This window comes from Podarcis vaucheri, assembly GCF_965113315.1.
Source record: "Podarcis vaucheri genome assembly, chromosome: 10".
NCBI classification, from domain to species: Eukaryota; Metazoa; Chordata; class Lepidosauria; order Squamata; family Lacertidae; genus Podarcis; species Podarcis vaucheri.
Genome location: NC_138748.1, coordinates 52502502 through 52519952, shown reverse-complemented (window position 1 = coordinate 52519952; position 17451 = coordinate 52502502). Strand labels below are relative to the sequence as shown.

Genomic DNA, 17451 nt, shown 5'->3' with positions numbered 1-17451 from the left:
GTGTGTGTGTGTGTGTGGCGATATATGTGGCTACATAATTTTCAAGGTAAATAATCTGAGAATAAGTGTTCTCGGGCACGGATCTTTAGCAGGAGGGGAAACGTTAATTTTGATAAAAGTCCTCTGAGCAACTTTGCAAAGCAACTTTGGCTAGGGATGCACTTGAAACGTGATAATAATAGTAATAAATTTTTTATGATTTTTTTTATGGCAGAAGTGGAGGAACTGGAACGGATAGCCCCCTTCCGTAGTTCCCCACCACACCCTGACCCCCAAATGTTGTCCCCAAGCAGGTCCTGTTTGCGGTCCTCCCCACCCCGTAAATCCTCGAGTATTTTGGGTTGCCATGGCAATGCGGCCTGCTCTTCAGCCAGCTGCAGATTAGCTCACTGGGAAAGAGTCAGGATGGGTCAGGCTAGGGAAGGGTGGGAAGAAAGACACAGGAGGAGGAGGAGGAGAAAAGAAAAGAGGGGGAGGGGGAAAAGAAAGGAGGTGGTATTAGGCTTTGGAGGGGGAAGGAAAAGAGAGAGCGCCATAAAGTCAGGAAAAGAAGCGGTCGGGATGGGGGGCGGGGAGAAAAGCAGCTGATGGGGGGTTTTTTTGAGGGGGGAGAGAATTGCAGCAGCGACAGCAAGAGGAGGGAAAGGGAAACTTGGAAAGATTTCGCCGTGGAAGAAGCTGATCCTTTCTAATGGAGCAGACGGGGTTGCAAAGAGAGAGGGAAATCCTTTGAAAATCCGTGAGGGGGCTCTGTTAACAAAAGGGAGGAACTACGGCGGGGGCGAGCAGAGCAGAGCAAAGGGAACTATGCAAGCAGAGGCTGCTTCGGTCGCTGCTGTTGCTGCTGTTGCTGCTGGAGTCGCCAGGCTGGAGTTTCCCAAGATGAGAACAGAAGGCAGATGGGGGGACAGGCCGGCTACTGCCATTGAGCAAGGTAGGTATAGGCGCGCGCGGGGGGGGGGGGCGGTTCTGCCCCTGCCGTGCTCGGGGTTTCTTTTTTTTTTGGGGGGGGGGGAGGTCTGGCTTCATGTGCCAAATCCTGCAGCTTGTGGTGGGAGGGGGGTTGGGGAAGGCTCTGTCGGGCTGGGGGGGGGAGGGGATCTGCTTGTGCAAAATGACCGGGTCGCTTTTGGCTTCGGGGGGGGGGGAGGGAGGTGACACCCCGTGGTTAGTTGGTGTGGTGGTGGCCGGGCAGGACGGTGGTGTGGGGCAGGAGCCCCCTTCAGCAGGAAGGCACTGCTCCCCACCTTCTGCAGCTGGGCTGGCGGACCGCATGGGGAACTACAGTACAGTACGTGAAGAAATGCATGCGAGCATCCGAAGAACACCCCTTTTTGTGAAGATCCTTAAAGCCAGAGGTGCCCGTAGTTGACTAATGGTCTCTAGACTTTTGGCTTAGAAGTGGAGGATAGAAAAGGAGGAGAGCAGGTCGGGTTGCCCTCTGGAAATGTGTGCGTGAATTCCTAGTGGCGGGATCGTCTGGAACTGATCTGCAGATTTATCCATTGGGATTTATGGAGAACTGGGGGGTATTCTGACTCGCTTGAAGGCGGGAGACGTTTCCACAGTGGAGAAAGGGTGACTTATTGCGAAAAGCTGTGAATCGTCATCGAAATGGCTACCTCAAAAGCACGGGTTTCAAAATGCCACAGAATCTTGTTGGATCCCTCCCCCTCCCCCACCCATCAAAGAAGGGAAAGTCTCCTTACCAAATCCACAGGCTTGGCTAAAAGGAATTGTGTGGGTCACACCAGTGGGCGTGGGGAACCCTCCTCCCTTTTCGCCCACATTTTCGGTGCTCTTAGGAATGCAGATAAAACTTTCTGGCATAAAAGCTGCTGAGTTTGCTTTTCCGTTTTCAGGAGCAGCAGATAAAAGGGGTTCAGCCTAGCTGATTCCAGGTCTGTTCATTCTTACTGCAGTGTGCTTTAGTTTTATTAACTTTTAAACCCTATTTAGAGAATTGAGTCCAATTAGGTGTTTTCTCTTTCTCTTTCGATGGAACATAAACTGAAGTGATGAGTAAAGCATTGCATGGAAATAATCCATCTTCTCTCCATTCATCTTGTTAAAAAGTGAGAAGGTCTTCACAAACCTGCTATAAAAAATAGGGACAACTGTTGTTGTTTTAAAAAAAGATTGTAAAAAAATAATGGGGGACCGCAGGAAAAAACCTCAAGTGGAATTCACTAGGTTTTAAAAAACAGAATGGTTGTGTAATAACCCCCAAATTTCTCAGTTCACTTGGAAAGCAAAGTTACACCCTGGGATTGATGAACAGTCTGTATAATACCATTTTAACTTCCTTACGTAGGGCCTATTCATCCAATCTCTTCCCCTCCATTCCCCCCCCATACACCCGTTTCTTCTAATAACGTCACCAGAACCTGCTGTAGTTCAGTGACCAGTGCTCTAATTTTACACAAATGGATTGTTTAGTCTCCAAGTTCATCCATGGCCATTCCTACCATTGGACAATGTGAGGTGACCTGCTTCAAGCAGGTTTTGTGCTGTATTGTTTTAAAGGGCAGCAAAATATCATGTTGTTAATTTTTTATATAAATTATACAATTGCCACCATGGAGGCATACCCTGGATCTTCTGCCCCCAAGTGACTCGGTGTTTAGAATAATCTCTGGCCTTTAGATCCAACCGTAGTATGGGATCAATTGACTACCATAGAGGGGAGTGGGATTGTATGGCTGTAAAGTATTTTACCCACTCCAAAATTATTGATTTTTTAAAAATTACACATGTATATAGTAGCAAATGGCACATTTCCATTGTCTAGAAAATTGCGACGGTGGTGCTTGCATCACAACAGAGCTTCGTCTTGGATGTAGCTATGAAATGTTCCATATTTTTTTGAGAAGCTTTAAATTTCCAGCACCAGATTCCAAAGTGGAACAACTGAGACAGACACATTTTTTTCTGCCCAAATTATAGAGAGGGAAAGTAGTAATAATTTTGTTCTGGGGTGGGGTAGGGGGTCTCTTGGAGCTGAGGGCTGTAGTAGTGGCTGCTTTTCATCCTTCTCATAGTATAAACTTCAATCCAAAGTCAACACAATATCATATTCCCTTAATCTTAACATACATGCTTGGTGCTTTTTGGCAGGCTGGAAATGAACATTGCTTCTCATTGGTGGCACTAGATAATTAATGGGTGTGACTGAAGTTAGTTACTATTGCTTTTTAAAATATCCATGTGCTGTACAAATTGAAGGAAAAAGTGGAAACTCCTCTGTGTGTGCGTTCTGAATAACCTGCACTAGTTGTTTCATATACTATGAAATACTTTCCGTGGCACTTGGAATTTGGTTGCGGTTGGTAAGCCCAATAACCTTCCCAGCTAATGGTGCCCTTTAAATGATGGCCATTAACTAGCTGCCTTCTCCTTGCATTGGCTTGGGTGGATTAAGAACCCAGGAGAGTTGCTATTGTCATGCTTTTGACACTGATGTGTTGGTCCAGCATCAACTCCTTGCTTGTAACCCTGGTGAAACTGCCCACATATTAGTAGGCCTAGGGCAGACAGGTGCCAGGATAAAGTTGGGTGTGCTTCCAGCCATCGTTGAGTCTTTATTTTATGTGGTGCAATGGATAGTCAGAAACATTCTTTTAGGTAGCATCACTAGTTTGCTGCAATGCTTTTGCAGCAGGGGTGTGGCTGCTATTACATTCTCCAGATGTTGTGGGGCTGCAGCTCCCATGAATCTTGTCCTCTATATATTTCTACCTTTGGCCATGCTGGTTGGGGATGTTGGTAGTTGAAGTCTAACAGCATCTGGAAGACATCACATTGGCATTGCTTGTGTTAGAAACTCCATGGTGAGGAAGGACTGTCTCCTGTCTAGGCACTTACCAGGATAAAATCTGCTTTTCTTTAATGGCATCCACAAATTGGCAGAGAGGAATTGCTACAGACGCTTAAACCATTCCCTGTACTTTTTCTGTGGGTGTTAAGAGTTAAACAAGATATGACTGGGCAGAGCCATGCTCCTTTTATTAATATGTCTTTCCCATTCACATATAAACTGTGGAGGCATCTACAACAAAAGGAGTGAACTGATTATGGTAGCCAAACCCTCACTGCACCTTGCCTCCCTTGCAATCTGTTGCAGAAAGTGCCCCGTGGAAGCGATTGATTGAACAAACCTTCTGTGATGCTTCCATGGTGGCCTAAGATCCGGCACTGTATTTTTCAGAGACCAAAGCTTTTATTCATGGTTGCCTGTTCCCTTGTTTGGCAAGGTCCGTTGAAGGATCACACTGCCCTGGGCAAAACCCAGCTGCTTGCGGCGATGTAGCAATTCCTCTCTGCCAATTTGTGGGTGGCGTTTTGGCTTTTCCAGTGTGACATCTAGACCACTTTGCCAAGAAAAAAATGGAGAGGGCAGTGATTTTTTCCAGTCAGTATTAGTGCAAAATACCTAACAAGTTTAAGTCTTGGTTCAATGTGCGATCTCTGTAAGTAAGAGAAAATTAACTTTAAAGCAAAAGGCATCATTATACTTTCAGGATGCGCTACAGCCAAAGCATTTGCAGGTGCAGAGCAGGGCCAGCGGGGGATCTGGCCTTCAGACGGCCTGTATAGATTCCCGAGGGCCAGATAGAGGCCTGGAAGCTGCATTTGGCCCCTGGGACTGAGATGCCTCACCCCTGATTTACAGGATGGAATGGTGGTGGATAGGTTTGCTAAGACACTGGAGAGAGAGACAGAGAGAGAGACTACAAACTTGTTTATCTACGGTAACTTGTACTGTCTCCTTTTCCCTCCCCAAGAATCCTGGTTCTTATTTGGTGAGCATGCTGAAACTTTCTGTTAGAGATCAACAGAATTCCAGTTCCCAGGGTTCCCTTGGGAGACAGATTGACTCTTTGAACCAGTTTAAGTCTCTAGTGTGCTATAGATATACCGTATTTTTCGCCCTATAGGATGCACTTTTCCCCCTCCAAAAATGAAGGGGAAATGTGGGTGCGTCTTATGGGGCGAATGCAGGCTTTCGCTGAAGCCTGGAGAGTGAGAGGAGTGGTGCGCACCGACCCCTCTTGCTCTCCAGGCTTCAGGAAGCTATCCCCCCAGCCCGGCAAGCTCCCAGAGCGATGCCAAAGCTGCGCACACCTTCGCCATCGCTCTCCGACCCGTTCTGGGAGCTGGGGAAGCCCCCCCCCAAAAAAATCTAGGTGCGTCCTATAGGGCGAAAAATACGGTACCTTGAAAGTTTCTGTGCCAGGGTGATAAGCCACAAAAAAGTGCTACACTTTGGTACTGGCCAATGACAGGTTAACAAATCTTTGTTTATACTCCTGCGGTAAGTCCATGTGGTTCTTTTGCTTTGTGAGGGTTACTGAGTGTGCTTGGGACGGGTTTTGTTTTTATTGTCCTAGTAAAACTTTGTGGCTGCTTTCCTTGAACCGCCAAGGAATTTAGCAACTGATGGAGTAACACAATTGCAAGTTGGCGTGGAACCGGCTACTTTTTCAGGACCTGCCAACCCTTATTGCTTATTTACTATTTTGCGTTTATTACTTGAGCTTTTGTTTAAAACCTTTGGCTATTGATGACAAAAACACACAGAAGATACATACATTGTATTCCATTTCTGTGTTGGTTTCAAAGGAAGAGAGATAATTTTATTATTTATAAAGACTTTAGTAGATATGACTGCAAAAGTATGCAATTTTCAGTTTCAAAGACTGCATTGTGAAATAGATGTAAGCTCCATCAAATACAATTAAGCTTACTTCTGAGGAAACACACATTGGATTGTGCTGTACAGGTCTGAAATCTGAAAGCTGGCTTATTCCTGCACCTATATTGACACTCATTTTATCTATTTGTATCTCCTGTAATTGGATTGGACAGAAGTTTTGTATGTGTTACATTACTTTGTGAGTTGTTCCCAAGTAAGTGTTCACAGGATTGCAGCCTTTCAGCAGAATCTTGTGCATGTTTACTCAGAAGTAGGACTCTTTCTCATTGGTGGTTCCCCACTTGTTGCAGAATTCCTTCTCAGTAACATTCATCTGGCACCTGTGCTGTCTTTGGGTGCCAAGCTTAGACATGTCGTGATTTTAAATGAAATGAATTTCTACCACTGAGTCATGACCCTTCCATGTTCCTCCTTCTCTGGTGTAGTGGAGTACAGTTTTGTGCTTTGTAATAATAATATAATAATTTATCATTTGTACCCCACCCATCTGGCTGGGCCTCCCCAGCCACTCTGGGCAGCTTCCAACAGAGATTAAAATTGCATTAAAACATCATTCCTTAAAAAGTTCCCTAAACAGGGCTGCCTTCAGATGTCTTCTAAACGTCAGGTAGTTGTTTATCTCTTTAGATTTTCAAAAACAACAATATTAGATAGCAGCCTTCCCCCATTTCAGCTTCAGACCAAGATACAGGTGTGAAGATCAATCTCATAGCAAGAAAAACAAGTATTTCCTGATTAAGTTCCCTGTGTATACTCACTTGAGTGAAAAACGTTCCATCTCCTATTGCCTGGATTTCCATTGACTGATCAGAATCTAAGAGGAGCAACCGGTTCCAAAGAGCGCTAAAGGTAGGAGGAAACTGTGTGTTAGACTATTACTCCTCTGAATGGAATTTTTCCTTGCACACGCTACATCTCTCCCCATCGATTTACTTTTGAGAGCTGAGTTTCCGCCTCTCCGAAGCCTCACCCACCCAGCATGTGGGAGCTTGCCAAAACACATGTAGACAACCACTTCAGCCGCTAGCAATGACATTTTCCTATTGGAAAATGTGGTTGTGAACAAAGGCTAAGCGGAGGGAGACTGAGCAACTGATTAGACGCCTACAAACACTGATCTGGCTCCCACCCTCTTTCCCCTTTATTAGTTTCCATTGTAGAGTTACACCAACAAGGTACTCAACTCAAAAAGGATATTGTAAGGTCAGAAAAGGGCAACCCACGCAATCAAGAGGATAGAGCAATGAAAAAAGGTTACAGTGCTTGCGACTTTTTAGTTTAGAGAAAAGGTAAGTAAAAGAAGTGATAGAAGTTTAACAATTTTTGCATGGCATGGAGAAAGTGGATGGAGAAAAGTTTTTCTCCATCTCTCATGGAACTCACAGGCATGCAGTGAAGCTGAATGTTGGAAGAGCCAGGAGAGAAAAAACCAAGTCCAACCTCATGCAGCGCATAGTTAAACTATGGAACTTGCTCCTCTGTCAGGCAGTGATAACCCTCAGCCTAAGAAGATGGCTTTAAAAGAGGGTTGGACAAATTCCTGGAGGAGAGACCTATCAAAGGCTACTAGCCATGATGACTGCTCTCTGCCTCCACAGTTGGAGGCAGCACTGCATCTGAATACCAGTTGCTGGAAACAGAGGAGAGAGTGTTCTTGTACAGTGGTACCTTGGGTTACATACGCTTCAGGTTACAGACTCTGCTAACCCAGAAATAGTACCTCGGGTTAAGAACTTTGCTTCATGATGAAAACAGAAATCGTACTCCGGCGGCGCATCGGCAGCAGGAGGCCCCATTAGCTAAAGTGGTGCTTCAGGTTAAGAACAGTTTCAGGTTAAGAACGGACCTCCGGAACGAATTAAGTACTTAACCCGAGGTACCACTGTACTCCGGTCCTGCTTGCAGGTTTCCCACAGGCATCTGGTTGGCCACTCTGAGAACAGGGTCCTGAAAAGAAGAGGGTTATGCCTTAACCATTACGACTATCCCATTGTCCTTGGCTCAGATAAGAAGGAACCAAGGAGAGCAAATAAATCAAAATAAACTCTCTTCTTCCTTTTGCTTGCTCATGCAAGTTTCATGCTAAAGCGAACTACGGTGAACTTAATTAAGTAAACTTAACTTAGATGTCGCTGTCACTTGAAGTATGAACTCAAGTGGTTTTTCAGAAGCACTGTTTCATAAATGATGCCGAGTGCTAGACCGCGGACGTTCATAGAATAAGCTTCAAAAAGCCTCTTGACGTAGCTCAAGACACAGGTTAGGTTATTCTCTCTCTGAAAAAGAGACAGCGATTGTGAATGCTCTTCAACACTTTTTTTAGAAAAGTGAAAAATAAGGAATGAAAATGACAATCTTTCCTCCATGTGCGCGCACACACACACACACACATATACTGATAGCTCGGTTGCGGCTTAGAATTATAAGAGCGTGAAGTGTATAAGAGAGTGAAGTGTAGCCAGCTGCAGTTGACTCCTCTGCAAATGTATTTGTGAATTTAAGCGATAGGATTGATTTGGAGATATGTGTGGTGCTCAGTGCATAGGCTGTTTATTTTCTGTGGAAGAGCTTCTGGAGCGGGGAAGATGGTTCATGTGATATGTGTCCTGATAATGGTGAACAATATCATGCCAACGAAGATCTTCATAGACAATAGATGCAACTTTCTGATGGCAACTCCAGTGATTGCAGTCTTTCAGCCACTGCGATGGCACAGTCCCAGTTCAGCTGCAGTTGTATCAATGGGTGACTTGATTCACAAGTGACTGTTCCTCATGCAGCTTGGTCTTGGAATAAGGGAAGTCAGGGTTGTAGTGTGGAAGATTCCTGGAAGGTGCGCAGATTCTGCTGAGGTCCAGTAAGGTGAAATGTGGCCACAGTGGAACGTGCCATCTCTAATTGTGGGTGCATAAGGCAGGAGTGGGGTTGATGTGAACAGATGCATAAGATTTGTGCGCCATTGTGGGGGAATGACTTGGGACTGATTGGATAGGCCTGAGAAAAGGAAGTGGTGATGCAGCGAACATGTTGCTTTGTTCACCAAACACTGAAGGGCTGAGCTCACTGCTGCTTTGCATGGAGCAAGAGATTTCCAGGCTATCCAAACAGCTGCAAAAGTTCTTGCTCTGCAGTAGTCTTGCAAGCTGGGGAGAGGGGAGGGGGTGACGTTTATGTGATGGAAAGGAGCAGAAAATTGCTTTTCCCGAATGATTTCTTCTCTCTTCTTGTGCGTTGGCTACCGGCCAACCATGCTGGAAACTTTGCTCACATGACAGGAGGAGAGTGGGTGTGAGGAAAGAGGCCCACAACAAGAGAAAATGGGGATGAGGCGGTGGAAAAACAAAAAGCAAGTGAATATCTGGCCAGGCTGAGCTTTGAATCTGTACTGTAGTTCATGCTGGGAATGCTCTAGGTCCTAGAGCACTCACACGTGGGTAATTCTAAGTGGGCTACTTTTGGAAGATGAAGCATTCATCCTTCCAAACCCAGAATCTAATTGAGGGAGCAGGAAACATAGGCAGCTCCTATGAATGTGTTCATAAGTCATGATTCAGCCATGGTTTATCGCAATGGGAACAAGCCCAGCCAGCCTCCCTTCCCCAGGCCTGCACATCCCCCCCTCCTTCTCCACTTCCAGCATGGCTGAGAGGAGCAGTTCAAAAGGTTCGCTTCCTTTTTTGTTTGACTGCAGCTTCTCATATTTGTATGAGCTCCCCAAAATGTGGATAATCTTAACTATGGTTTGTTTGAAACAAGTCAACTTCAATATGTGATTGATGAAGCTGGCTTGTTTCAGCAAACAGTAGTTAGGATTTCATCACAGTTTAGGGCTCCGATGTATCACTAAACTGAGGTTAATCAAAATGGGAAGCAAAGGCTCCTGATCACCTCATCACAGTCACACCAGAGGAGAAAAGAGGGGAAGGCTAGGCTAGTTCCCATTATGATGGTTTATTTACTCTTCAAGTGATAAGCTATGACAGTGCCTGTTCTTTTGGTTAGAGACATATACCATGGGTAGGCAAACGAAGGCCCGGGGGCTGGATCCGGCCCAATCGCCTTCTAAATCTGGCCCGCGGACGGCCCGGGAATCAGCATGTTTATACATGAGTAGAATGTCTACTTTTATTTAAAATGCATCTCTGTGTTATTTGTGGGGCCTGCCTGGTGTTTTTACATGAGTAGAATGTATGCTTTTATTTAAAATGCATCTCTGGGTTATTTGTGGGGCATAGGAATTCATTCATCCCACCCCCCCAAAAAAAATATAGTTCAGCCCCCCACAAGGTTTGAGGGACAGTGGACTGGCCCCCTGCTGAAAAGGTTTGCTGACCTCTGACATATACAGTCGTACCTTGGTTCTCGAACGCCTTGCGACTCGAACGTTTTGGCTCCTGAACACTGCAAACCTGGAAGTGAGTGTTCTGGTTTGTGAATGTTCTTTGGAACCTGAACGTCCAACATGGCTTTCACAGCTTCTGACTGAGTGCAGGAAGCTCCTGCAGCCAACTGGAAGCTGTGCCTTGGTTTTCAAACATTTTCGGAAGTGGAATGGACTTCCGGAATGGATTCCATTTGACAACCAAGGTACGACTGTAATAGGAAAGCATAATTGCCTTTGCCTAATAGTTCACGGGTGGCGCTGTGGGTTAAACCACAGAGCCTAGGACTTGCCAATCAAAAGGTTGGTGGTTCGAATCCCCGCGATGGGGTGAACTCCTGTTGCTCGGTCCCTGCTCCTGCCAGCCTAGCAGTTTGAAAGCACGTCAAAGTGCAAGTAGATAAATAGGTACTGCTCCGGGAGGGTAAACGGCATTTCCATGCGCTGCTCTGGTTCGCCAGAAGCGGCTTAGTCATGCTGGCCACATGACCCGGAAGCTGTACGCCGGCTCCCTTGGCCAATAAAGCAAGATGAGCACCGCAACCCCAGAGTCGGCCACGACTGGACCTAATGGTCAGGGGTCCCTTTACCTTTAACAGTTCAAGATGATCTTTGTTGCCATGTGAAATCGCAGGCTGTGCACTACATGGTGCCTTAGCATAGATGTGCATGTATCTGCAGGTATGCACACTAGGGATAAGGTGGATCTGGGTCCAAGATTTCTCTTCAGGAGCTGGACCTCTAAGGAATGATAAATCTTGCTCAACTAACAGAATTTTAACATGCCCCTCCAAAGGCAAAAATGGGGACAGATTTACCAGGTACAAGATCCAGGATGTTGTGACTGCCTCTGGTAAATAGGGGCAACTGGAGCATACATGTCTGTGAACCAGCCCTCCATCTGTCAAAGATTTGGTGAGTTCCATGAGATCATGCTTTCCTGCAACTAATGCATGTCTGAAGCCAAGGTTAGTTAGGATTGATAGCGCTGGGCCAGATGAAGCATTGGCCTGGCTTAGGCGTATATTCCTTATCTTCTCAGCTGTGTGCCTTTTTAATGAACTGCATTTACAAAGCCATGAAATCATCAGAGTTAACCTCCCCATTTCCTTCCTACAATCTTGGCTGACAAACTGCATTACTGCAAGCAACTCAGGCAAGAGCGATAATTGTGCTGCTCCTCTGCCAGGACTGAGGATGAATAGGCTTGCATATAGCAATGATTACATCAGCCTGATAGCATGTTGGAATAAGAGAGTGCTGGCAGGTCCATAGCACCTCTTTAGGAGGGAAGTTGCTCCTATTAGGGCTCATCCACTTCTGGTTTTGTGCAGCAGCATCCTCTCTTCTTTTTCTTTCTGGTGGTATCATCTAAAGTTATTGTTTAGCAAGCACCAACAGCATAGTGGACATTGAAATTCCCAGCCAGTGCCTCCGTTTTGACCAGTGCAGGTGCACCCACCTGTGCACATCTGTTTGAGCAGCCTGTTGTAATTATTTATGTGCATCGTCCGCACAGGGCAAACACCACCTTGTCCTTTTTCAGGTGTCACTTGGCAGCTGTGGTCAGTAAGGACATGAATAGTGGCCTGTTCTCTACTCCCCTGGCCCTGGCTAGCCGTTCAGGGATGTTGCTGGGAGCTACAGGGTGCCTGTGCAGCTGTTGGTTACACTCCCTAAGCAATAATGTTTGCAATTAGGACAAGCTTTGCAAAAATTGAGCTGCTAGATCAAAGCCCGGAGGCCTGGCGAGAGTTCAGGTGTTAGTTGTAACTGACTTGTTGGGTAGCCTTTGAACTCTGCAAGAGGCACCCAACTAACAATTAAGATTAAAATTTAAAGGGAAAAGAACACATCTCTTGAAAAGAAAACCATTTCAAATCTGCTGATTATCCTTAATATATCACAATAACACACGCCTGTGATATTGTTGTGTTGTTATATTTTTTTAAAAAGAGAGATCCTTTTTTCATTTTCATCCAAGGTGTCTGTCTTTCCCTGATAGGCTTGATGTTGCCTGATGGGGCAAAAGTGCCATAAGCTGTTGCAAACATTTGTAGTCTACATGCAAAGCCAGTCTGGAGTTTGGCTTAAGGGGAAATAATGAGTGCCAAGAGAGGTGGAAAGGGCACCAGTTGCGGTTTTGAGCTAGCTTGAAAGACATTTCTAAGGACCTAACAAAACCTTTAACATACAAAGACATGTTGCATGCTTCTAACAAAGCCCTGACAAAGACTGTTAATTTTGTTTATAGTAAGCAAATGTCTAAAAACCCAGGGTGGAGGAGTGGGTTGGCAAGTAGGAGCATAACTTGGGGGTACAGAAACCAATGGGCAGTGAAAAGGATTAGACCCTCATGACCCACTTAAAGTGTTTTTGGGGGGAGGGAGAGTAATCAGTATGTTATGTTCATGTTTAGTAGTGTTTAGCGGGACACACAAAATAGGTAAGCTGTGATGTTATTATCCAAATGGTACCGTCCAATTAAGAAAATCCATTAATCAGATTGGCACACGAATGCAATTTCTGACGAAGAAGTAAAATGCATATGGCAGGAGGAATACTTAATACCATTAACATGTGATGATGGCGCTTTGCAAAGTTCCATGCCCTGAGCTGTATACCATTTCAAATTCAACATACAAGAGTTAACAGAGGATGGAGCTGGGAATGGAGTAGGGTAAACAGAACACTGGATTGAGGTGAGACAATGGAAGAGGAGGCTATTCTAGTCCAGGTGAGAGGCGATCAGGGTGTGAACTTGATTTTTTGCCGAGAGTGTTCATATTTTTGTAAAGGGGGGGGGGGTAATATGACTTGGCAGAGGAATTGATATGGTGAGTGCGGAGTCAAAGTTGAAGACAAGGTTAGTTACATGTTCAGCAGGGTGGATGAAGACTAAACACCCACCCTTAATAAGTGAAATGGTTGCAATTACAGTACATTCTGATAACTTGAAAAGGCTTTCAGCTGGGCAGGAATTGTGGGTGGTGAGGATGAGCATAACAGGATGGTTGCGTAGGCCTAGGGTGTGGCTTCTGCGTTAGGGGGATACGAAGCTCGTACCAAGGTATCAGCACTAAAGTTGTTCTGGAAGAGAAGAGGAGGGCAGACCCTCCCTCTCCTTTGCAGATGTTCAGCTGGTTTCTTGCCAAGCAATAGTTTTGTAGCAGCCAAGAGAGGAGTATGCTGTGCACGCCTCTGTGTATACACAATGTAACAAAGCAGGAAGGGTGGAAGTCCTCTGGGTAATCAGCCTCTTGGGATTCCTCCTCCTTTTTTTTTAAAAAAGGGAACAAAATCCAGGTTGTTGTTTTTTTCATTTATGGAGCAGAATGATGCAAACTTCATGGGACAATACTGGTGTTTCTTAGCAGCTTCTTTAATAGCCAGCCTCAGCCAAACATTACTTTATAAGGTGCTAGAAATGTTCCAGTTCCTAGCCGGAGGAATTCCTGCTCATTTGTTGGAATTTTCCTTTCTTTGGAGGGGGGGGGGTATCCTGAAAGGGAACCATCATCTTAAAATCAAGGTGAATCCAAACACTCACGTAGTCAATGATCATTATAAACCAATGAAAGCCTGCATCTTTCCTCCCTAAATGGAGAGGATGACTTAAATCGGGGAAAATAGCATGAGACTGATGGTGGAAAACACATACATAATACAGTGGTACCTCAGGTTACATATGCTTCAGTTAAATATGCTTCAGGTTACAGACTCCGCTAACCCAGAAATAGTGCTTCAGGTTAAGAACTTTGCTTCAGGATGAGAACAGAAATTGTGCTCTGGCAGTGTGGCGGCAGCAGGAGGCCCCATTAGCTAAAGTGGTGCTTCAGGTTAAGAACAGTTTCAGGTTAAGAACGGACCTCCGGAATGAATTAAGTACTTAACCCAAGGTACCACTGTACTTTTAAACAAGAGTCCACATTTCCTTTTGGGTATTGGGCTGTGTGCTGATGGGACCTGTCACAGCCTCTTAGCAAAATGGCAGATCACCTCCTGAAATATCGTTGAGATGTGTCCTTAGCTACCTATTTTGTTTTGTGGTTCAAGTGTTGAACTTAGGCCAGGGAGACCTGGACTTGGCTATGAAGCTTGCCAAGTGTTGTTGGGACAGTCACTCTCTCAGCCTACCTCACCGCGCAGGGCTGTGTGAGGATAAAATTGGAGGAAGGGACTATGTGCACTAACTTGAATAGCTCCTTGGAGAAAAGGTTGGACATAAATTTAGTAAAACGATTGAGTGAGTGAATGGATAAGTCTGTGTGCCTTAAGTACATCTGTCCACGGATGGGGGCGGGGAATCACCAGTGAGAAAGAGAAAACCTTTGTTCTCTTGTCTATTCCCAAGCATATTCAGCTGGCTTGGTTGCTCATAAGCTACTTGGGCTATGGAAATAAATTTGTTGATCTTATTTGTTTGCATTTTTAAACACTTTAGTAATGTTTTTTTTAAAAAAAATAAAATAATAATAAAAATGTTGCATGTGATAGCAAAGCGGTTCATTTTTGGGTTTTCTTTCCTGGTTTCTATTTGTTTTCATGGATCTGTTTTCTTTCTGTATTATTGGCTGGAGGGAATGTACTGATTAGGAATGGGAGGCCAGCAGCAGTTTCCTAAATAGATAGGTCTTAGTTATTCTCTCTGACCTATGCTCAGTTCCATTTTTAAGTGACTGTAGATATTTGGGGAAGTTAATATTTGTGGGATTCTAAATTCTTTACATGCCTGGATGTAGAGGCTCTGTTTTGCATATTGTGCTTACCCGCCCCCCGCCCCCCGGCCCCACTCTCTGTCCCTTGCTACCTTGCTCACAATTGGCTTTGTTCTATCTCCAGAGTTGGAGGCAGTGATGCTTCTGAGTACCACTTGCTGGAAACCACAGGAAGGCTGGGTGGAGAGTCCTTTTGTGCTCAGGCCCTGCTTGCAGGCGTCCCATGGGCATCCTGTTGGCAGATGACTAGATGGTCCACTGCCTGGGTCCAGCAGTGCTGCTCTTATGTTCCTGTAATTTTATTTTATGTGTGGTAATCTCTTTCTCTTAAATACTGATCACCACTTTTCCCCAAGTTTCCAAGTACAGTGGTACCTCGGTTTACGAACTTAATCCTTTGCGGAAGTCCATTCTTAAACAGAAACCGTTCTTAAACCGAGGCATGCTTTCCCTAATGAGGGCTCCCGCCGCCGGTGCCCTTCCACCATTCAGATTCTATTCTTAGACCGAGGTAAAGTTCTCAAACCAGGACACTATTTCTGGTTTTACGGAGTTTGTAAACCAAATTGTTCTTAAACCACACAGTTCTTAAACTGATGTATTACTGTGTAACTTTTAGTAAGAAAGGAACTTTGTATAGAGGTGTTGAGCGATTTCCCACTCAAGTATAAGCACGTTTTTCTCTCTTTAATACAAACAAGTATCTACTAATACCTACACACACACACACACACACACATTTAGGATAGCGGTGTTTGTCTTTCCATGATAGCCATAGGTTTATTTATTTACTGCATTTTCTACAGAGTTGTGCTCACAACAGTTTGCAAAAATAACAGTCTAAATGCACCAGCATATCTGAAATACCAACTCCTTCCCTACAGACCACCCCAGGTGTTAAGATCAGCAGAGGGGACCGTCTTGGTAGCTCCACCTCCCTCAGAAGTTCAGCGGTGGTGGTGGCGGCCCAGGAGAAGGAATTCTCTGTGTCAGTCCCTAAGTTGTGGAATTCCCTCCCCATAGAGGGGTGTCTGGCTTCTTCAACATAGAGCTTTTGGGTTTGGCACCTGAGATACTGTGTTTTCAGGACCCACCCTAATCTCGTGGATATAAAACATTAAAACTGTTTTTAATTCTGAATTTGAAATTGTTATAACCTGCCCTGATACCAGCTGGTGAAGGATGGATGATGATGAAATACTGTATTCATTGTATTGTATTGTATTGTATTGTATTGTATTGTATTGTATTGTCACTATAATATAACTAGGACACCCATCGGCAAGTAATAATTCATTTAAAACAGATTGAAGAAAATTATTGGGCATAAAGCTTGCCAATAGTTCAGTTAATATCCCTGAGTAAAGCTAATGTCAATGGTTAACTAACAATGCACACACATCCTTTTATCTAAACTCAAAAGTGAAGAACTGCCTTGCAATTCTTCCACTGGCAGCTCCCTTATGAAGCCTCCTGGGATTTGTTGGGTGGGGTATGGCAGATACCAGCAGCCATGCCCTAATGGCAAAACATTAGCCATGTTAATGACTTCACACTTATCATTGCAGTAAGCCAAAGAATGACTTGCTGGAGCCATGCAAATGTTCTCCAGCTCCCAGAGAGGAGCTCACACATCCCTTTGCTCCTTCCCCATTCCTTTAGCGCAGTGCACCTTGGCTTCACTTGCTGTCCAAAGCTGCAGTTGTGGTTAAGGTCTCCTCCTAAACTCTAATCTGTGGCCAAGGTTTGTCCTGTGGTTACAGATCATTGTAAAGGAGGAGGGATGCTGTTAAACTGTGATTCCGGCTTCAAACAGCACATGATCCCAAGCCTCATCTTAGCAGCTGCGCCGCTCTGAGTGAAAAGGTCCAGGGAGGAGTAGAGTGGGTGCAGGCTCCTCTCTGGAAGCCAGCAGGCTTGTAAGCCATAGTTTGATAGATCCATGACATGTGAAATAGACCTCAGTCCTGAGCATCATGGGTTGGTCAAAGCACTTTCTTTTTGGGATGCTGTGATATCTTGGAAGTACAGAAATATCCCTGCAGTTCTGCAAAGGTGGAAAATAAGAAGCTTCTGAAAAATAGCATACCAGATGTAGGACCTTCCTGTTCCCCTCACTGTGGTGTTTTAAAACATACAGTGGTGCGTCGCAAGACAAAAAGAATCCGTTCCGCGAGTCTCTTCGTCTTGCAGTTTTTTCGTCTTGCGAAGCAAGCCCATTAGAGGATTAGCGGATTAGCGCTATTAGCGGCTTAGTGGATCAGCTGTTAAGCGGCTTAGCGGATCAGCTGTTAAGCGGCTTAGCGGCTTAGGATCAGCTGATAAGCGGCTTAGCGGCTTGGGAAAAAGGGTGGGAAAAGGAAAAAAACCCCGCAGGAACTCGCAAGACATTTTCGTCTTGCGAAGCAAGCCCATAGGAAATTCGTTTTGTGAAGCACCTCCAAAACGGAAAACCCTTTCGTCTAGCGGGTTTTCCGTCTTGCGAGGCATTCGTCTAGCGGGGCACCACTGTACATTTCAGAGGCTTAAAGAAAACCAAAACCTCTTTCTCTCCAGGCCATACCATTCTTTGCTTCCAAAAGTTGCATTTGCCGATATCAAGGGCTTTGCATCTTCATTGCTGGTGTCTTCAGTTC

At 45.0% G+C, this 17451-nt stretch overlaps 1 protein-coding gene across 4 annotated transcripts in view; it reads left to right on the top strand.

The window, feature by feature from the left end:
* The first annotated feature begins 465 nt into the window (after positions 1–465).
* Positions 466–17451, top strand: part of DENND2A (DENN domain containing 2A) — a 65695-nt gene continuing 48709 nt past the window's right edge. For 2 of the 4 annotated variants that reach the window (XM_082240428.1, XM_082240429.1), the window contains exon 1: positions 522–938. The gene's annotated coding sequence lies outside the window, so the exon portion shown is untranslated. Of the gene's footprint in view, positions 939–17451 lie in introns of all 4 variants that reach the window. The other 2 variants (XM_082240427.1, XM_082240430.1) reach the window with 2 other exon arrangements.